The sequence below is a fragment of the Lolium perenne genome, chromosome 4, assembly GCF_019359855.2.
Source record: "Lolium perenne isolate Kyuss_39 chromosome 4, Kyuss_2.0, whole genome shotgun sequence".
In the NCBI taxonomy this organism is placed as follows: domain Eukaryota; kingdom Viridiplantae; phylum Streptophyta; class Magnoliopsida; order Poales; family Poaceae; genus Lolium; species Lolium perenne.
In genome coordinates this window covers 161,756,649-161,764,003 of record NC_067247.2, presented here as the reverse complement: position 1 = coordinate 161,764,003, position 7,355 = coordinate 161,756,649, and positions in this window count along the sequence as shown.

The window sequence follows — 7,355 nt, the reverse complement described above, 5'->3', positions numbered from 1 at the left end:
ATTTATTTCGGGTTGGATTCAATTTGTTTCAAAATTGTCTGATATACCATTTGTATTGGTAGGAGATGCAGCTTTGAATTTTAATCATTGTTTCTAGGTGCCACACTTGCAGGGTACAGTCAAGGATTTTATCCAATGTTTCATGTCTTGACAAATCTTTTCGTAATGGAAGTTGAGACCCCCAGCCTCTGCATCAAAATGATGCACATGGAATTTTTTAGTATGGTATTCAACAAAATATGATAAGATGCAAAAATCAAACCTTGGACAAATATGACACATGCTCACTTGGGTAGAAAGCCAATCAAACTGATACAAATTACATTGCAGAGTCCTTGCATGTTAAACTATATATTGTCAAACACCACATATATTAAGGGATACATATTAATTTCGATACTACTACTTTTATGATAGAAGATTTGTAACTACAAACGTTGTGGGTTGTGGCTGCCCTCCTCAATCTACTCACTTGTCTCATCGGCAACCGTCTCCACCTCTCTACATGCACATATGGGTACAACTTCTTCACACCCGAAGAAGATTACCTGTTTCCTGTCATGCTCCGCCACTTGTAGTAGGTGTGCTCCTTTTTCAGAGATGAATTCTCTTTTAGGATGGAGATGTTCTCCTTTTTCAGAGATGAGTTCTCTTTTAGGATGGAGATGTTCTCCTTCGTTAGAGACCCGTTCTGATTTACCATGGAGAGGTTCTCCTTCGATAGAGATGAGTTCTCCTTTGATAGAGATGAGTGCTCATTCAAGAGTACGGCATACTCATTCCATAGCTTCATAGCACGGTTTACGGATGTGCGTTCACATCTCGGAGCTTGGACGCATGGTCAATCAACTCGCGCGACTCATCCAGGAGCGACCGCCGGATTACTTGCAGAGACGCTTCATGTTGTCGTCCTTCATTAGATGGTAGATTCACAGAGCGACCCTGTGTGACACATGATATTATACTAATAAAGTGCAAGAGTGTAACTTCAATAGTAAAAATATAGTACTCCGAAAGTTTGCAGGACTTAAACTTCAATACTCATAGTAATCTGTACAAGACTAACTTCAATAGTAATTGTAATATGTATAAATTTCAATTGCAATACTGTAGTAATATGAGTACTCCGGAGCTTGGAGTAATAAAGTTTCAAACTAAGAACGAAACATGAACTAATAAAGTTTGCCCTATGCATCAATCGATGGAGAGGCTGGATCTCAAGTTCGAAAGGGGGAAAAAGACTGCAGTGAAGTTTCAAGTTTGCATTGAAGTTCGAAAGTGGTAATGCAGCTAGTATTAGTGCAGTAGAAATCCCTTGTGCCTTGTTTGGTTGACGTGTTTTCACATGGTTCAGTGAGTAATATCTGGGTCTTTCTTAATAAGAACACATTTTATCTGTTTGGCAGAAGAGTATTGGACAGGATCAGAGTCGCGGGGATCCTCAGGAAACACTTCCGCGCACGTCGGGTGGACGTGGAACCGCAACACCTCTATGCTCTCGCGTTTCTGGTCGTTCCACATACGTGCTCCGATTGCTGCTTCTCCTTCCAGGCATCCACCCCGTTCTAGCATGGATCAGGCTGAGGGATTGATTCCAATGCAAAATTACAAGTCCTGAGGCCTGCTGGCATGGATTACGTGAATAGAAATTGGACGCTTCACTAATAAGGCCCGAGGAACCCCTCAAAAAAAAACTAATAATGCCCCAGGACAGGCTATCTCTCAGGTTGTCCTGATCTGCCGCAAATACTCACGCCAAAACATGGTGAATGAAGTATTTTGCATCAAATCCCCTCCGAATAATACTCAGTAGGGGGCTAACTAGTTTTAAACCAATGATTAAACTACATTAACCACTGACCTCGAAGCTCTCCTCCTTGGAGAGGACCGACTCCCCGGCGACGGCGAGGTTGTCTTGCAGCTGCAGCAGGACTGTCACGTCTGAGCCCACGGAGAGGTCGTTGATCCGCTGCCGCTTGGTGGGCACATCAGACTCAACGGCGAGGCCGCCATGCACCTGCTGCAGCAGCTGTAGGGGGGCGTGCGAGTTGGCGGCGAGGTCCTGTAGTTGCTGCTGGGGGATTACGACGGTGGGCCGCACACCTAACAGGCCCCCTTGTCCACTCGTGGGATTCATCGCCGGAAGATGGGGGTGCAGGGAGGCGCTAATACAGAGGTTGTGGATGGTACAGCCGCCGACGAGCACTGTACAGGTTGGGGCTATAGGATTTTGAAGATGAATGGGGAGAGGCGGCAGGGGCCTATAAATCGAGAGGAGTGAGGTAGCGAGAAGTGAAGTGAATGGGGAGAGGCGGCAGGGGCCTATAAATCGAGAGGGCTATAGGTTGGGACATGATTTTTTCGCAATATTTAAATTTAGATTTAAGCCGCATGTCACCAGGTGACATGCGAAAGGTGCATGTCACCTGATCTCTATCCGTGAAGGACACAGGTCACTCGCAACACTGTCCATGGTGTACTGTAGGGACGCGAAACAGTATTGTTCACTGTTCGTAGTGTTTTTCATTTTTCTGATTTTTTTGAATTTTATGCCCATTTGAATCTTTTGGTCAAATCCTAGGTTTGACAAAGATTTAAACAAGTTTAAAATATATGAAAAGGTAAGCATGGATCCTTCTTAGTCACTCTAAAATGAAGCTTTTGGGATGTTCTTGAAATTTCCATGCTTGACTTCATAAGACAGAGTTTAGGGTTAGGGGTAGATATATACATGATTTGTTTGGTTTGAATATGTCTATACCTTGTTTATCAACTTTAATTCTTACTATATGACATAAGAAAACTATTTGCTTTGGTTTTTCATTTTTCTGATTTTTTTTGAATTTTGATGCCCATTTGAATCTTGTCAAATCCTAGGTTTGACCAAGATAATTTAAACAAGTTTAAAACATGGAAATGAAAAGGGAAGCATGTATCCTTCTTAGTCACTCTAAAATGAAGTTTTTGGGAGGTTTTTGAAATTTCCATGTCTGAAACCCAAAACCACTTCTCTTCATGCTTTACTTCATAAGACAGAGTTTAGGGGTTAGGGGTAGATACATGGTTTGTCTAGTTTGAAACTTTGAATATGTCTAGACCTTGTTTATCAACTTGAATATGCTTACTATATGACATAAGAAGACTATGTACTTTGGTTTTTCATTTTTCTGATTTTTTTAATTTTCTCACAAGATTTGAATCTTGGTAAAATCCTAAATTTGACCAAGATTTAGACAAGTTTAACACGTGAAAACGAATAAGTAAGCTGGATCCTTCTTAGTCACTCTAAAATGAAGCTTTTGGGAGGTTCTTGAAATTTCCATGTTTGAAACCCAAAACCACTTCTCTTCATGATTGACTTCATAAGATCGACAGATTAGTTTAGGGTTAGGGGTAGATATATACATGATTTTTCTGGTTTGAATATGTCTAAACCTTGTTTATCAACTTGAATGCTTACTATATGACATAAGAAAACTATTTGCTTTTGTTTTTCATTTTTCTGATTTTTTTGAATTTTGATGCCCATTTGAATCTTGTCAAATCCTAGGTCTGACCAAGATAATTTAAACAAGTTTAAAACATGAATATGAAAAGGGAAGCATGTATACTTCTTAGTCACTCTAAAATGAAGTTTTTGGGAGGTTTTTGAAAATTCCATGTTTGAAACCCAAAGCCACTTCTCTTCATGCCTGACTTCATAAGATAGAGTTTAGGGGTTAGGGGGTGTAGATACATGTGGTTTGTCTAGTTTGAATATGTCTAGACCTTGTTTAACAACTTTAATGCTAACTATATGACATAAGAAGACTATGTGCTTTGGTTTTTCATTTTTCTGATTTTTTTGAATTTTATGCCCATAAATCCTGGTCAAATCCTAGGTAGAAAAATCGATATACGTATCTATAATTAAATAGGTTAAACTAGGGTTTTGCCCTGTACTACAGATCAAGGTTCAAAAAAATCCAACTACGGGGTTCGAACAACACGATTCTAATCCAAGAATTTTTTCGACCTCATCCAAATGGCCTCAAACTATAGGGTTAGGGGGTATAGATACATGATTTGTCTGGTTTGGATATATCTAGACCCTGTTTATCAACTTGAATGCTTACGATATGACATAAGAAGACTATGTGATTTGATTTTTCATTTTTCTGATTTTTAGGAATATTGTGCCCACCCATTTGTATCTTCATGAAATCCTAGGTTTGACACAGATAATTTAAACAAGTTTAAAACATGAAAATGAAAAGGGAAGCATGCAACCTTCTCAGTCACTCTAAATTGAAGTTTTTGGGAGGTTTTTGAAATTTCCATGTTTGAAACCCAAAACCACTTCTCTTCATGCTTGACTTCATAAGACAAAGTTTAGGGTTAGGGGGTATAGATACATGATTTGTATGGTTTGAATATGTCCAAATCTTGTTTATCAACTGGAATATGCTTACTATATGACATAAGAAGACTATGTACTTTGGTTTTTCATTTTTCTAAATTTTTTTAATTTTCTGCGCATTTGAATCATATCTTGGTCAAATCCTAGGTTTGACCAAGATTTAGACAACTTTAACACGTGAAAACGAATAAGTAAGCCTGGATCCTTCTTAGTCACTCTAAAATGAAGCTTTTGGGAGGTTCTTGAAATTTCCATGTTTGAAACCCAAAACCACTTCTCTTCATGATTGGCTGAGTTTAATTATTAGGGTTTTAGGGGTAGATATATACATGATTTTTCTGGTTTGAATATATATGTCTAGACCTTGTTTATCAACATGAATGCTTACGATATGACATAAGAAGACAATGTGATTTGGTTTTTCATTTTTCTGATTTTTTTAAATATTGTGCCCACCCATTTGTATCTTCATGAAATCCTAGGTTTGACCAAGATAATTTAAACAAGTTTAAAACATGAAAATGAAAAGGGAAGCAGCATGTAACCTTCTCAGTTACTTTAAAATGAAGTTTTTGGGAGGTTTTTGAAATTTCCATGTTTGAAACCCAAAACCACTTCTCTTCATGCTTGACTTCATAAGACAAAGTTTAGGGTTAGGGGGTATAGATACATGATTTGTATGGTTTGAATATGTCCAGACCTTGTTTATCAATGATGACCCACAAGTATAGGGGATCGCAACAGTCTTCGAGGGAAGTAAAACCCAATTTATTGATTCGACACAAGGGGAGACAAAGAACACTTGGAAGCCTTAACAACGGAGTTGTCAATTCAGTTGCACCTGGAAACAGACTTGCTCGCAAGGGTTTATCAGTAGTAACAGGTTTATAGCAGTAGCAGTAGTGAAATAACAGCAGCAGAGTAACAGAGACAGCAGTAGTGATTTTAGTAAACAGCAGGATTAAAATACTGTAGGCACGGGGACGGATGACGGGCGTTGCATGGATGAGAGAAACTCATGTAACAATCATAGCAGGGCATTTGCAGATAATAATAAAACGGTGTCCAAGTACAAAGCAATCAATAGGCATGTGTTCCATATATAGTCGTGCGTGCTCGCAATGAGAAACTTGCACAACATCTTTTGTCCTACCAGCCGGTAGCAGCCGGGCCTCAAGGGAAACTACTGGATATTAAGGTACTCCTTTTAATAGAGTACCGGAGCAAAGCATTAACACTCCGTGAACACATGTGATCCTCACATCGCTACCATTCCCTCCGGTTGTCCCGATTTCTGTCACTTCGGGGCCATCGGTTCCGGACAGCGACATGTGTATACAACTTATAGGTAAGACCATAAACAATGATTATCTTGATGAAACAATAACATGTTCAGATCTGAGATCATGGCACTCGGGCCCTAGTGACAAGCATTAAGCATAACAAGTTGCAACAATATCATCAAAGTACCAACTACGGACACTAGGCACTATGCCCTAACAATCTTATGCTATTACATGACCAATCTCATCCAATCCCTACCATCCCCTTCGGCCTACAGCGGGGGAATTACTCACACATGGATGGGGGAAACATGGCTGGTTGATGTAGAGGCGTTGGCGGTGATGGCGGCGATGATCTCCTCCAATTCCCCGTCCCGGCGGAGTGCCAGAACGGAGACTTCTGGCTCCCGCGACGGAGTTTCGCGATGTGGCGGCGTTCTGGAGGGTTTCTGGCGACTTCGACTTCTCCCCGTGCGTTTTTAGGTCGAGGCCGATAAATAGTCCGAAGGAGGGCGTCGGAGGCCGGCCGAGGGGGCCACACCACAGGGCCGCGCGGGCCCCCCCTGGGCCGCGCCGCCCTATGGTGTGGGGCCCTCGGCCTCCACCTGAATTGTCCTTCTGGCTCCGTCAGTATTCTGGGAAAATAGGGCCTTCTGCATAAATTCCGAGGTTTTTCCCGAAAGTTGGATTTCTGCACAAAAACGAGACACCAGAGCAGTTCTGCTGAAAACAGCGTTAGTCCGTGTTAGTTGCATCCAAAACACACAAATTAGAGGCAAAACAATAGCAAAAGTGTTCGGGAAAGTAGATACGTTTTGGACGTATCAACTCCCCCCAAGCTTAGTTTATTGCTTGTCCTCAAGCAATTCAGTTAACAACTGAGCGATAAAAGAACTTTCACGAACACATTTGCTCATATGATGTATATATTCTCATGCTATGGCTAATACTCGAGCAGTTCATAATGAGATACATGCAAATAAGATCATCTAACAGCTATGTCAATCATGGAGAGGTACCAACAATTAATAAGAAGCATCATGAATCATGTGTATAAGCAAGATTGCAATGTTCATAAGAGAGTATGATAAAGTGGTATCTCGCTGGCCTGTATTTGGTTGGCAAAACATAAATGCCCGGCACCTCTGGAGTTCATAGAAAGACTAGAAGTAGTGATTGTCAAAAGATAAATGCATCAAAGTTATACCACAATCAATCATATTTTGAGACAAGCATATTGTACTAAGAATGACAGTTGTGCTCTCAAGATAGTGCTCAAAGAAATAATGGAGACACAACATAAAAGTAAAAGATTGACCCTTCGCAGAGGGAAGCAGTGGATTAACATGCGCTAGAGCTTTTCATTTTTATAAAGACAGGAGTAAAATTATTTTGAGAGGTGTTTGTTGTTGTCAACGAATGGTAATGGGTACACTAACTACCTCGCCAACCGGACTTTCAAGAGCGGCTCCCATGAATTATTGCATATTTATTTGGCACTCCTTCCAACCTTTCTTTCACAAACCATGGCTAACCGAATCCTCGGGTGCCTGCCAACAATCTCATACCATGAAGGAGTGCCTTTTTTATTTTGGTTTTATTATGATGATGACACTCCCCCAACCTTTGCTTACACAAGCCATGGCTAACCGAATCCTTCGGGTGCCGTCCAA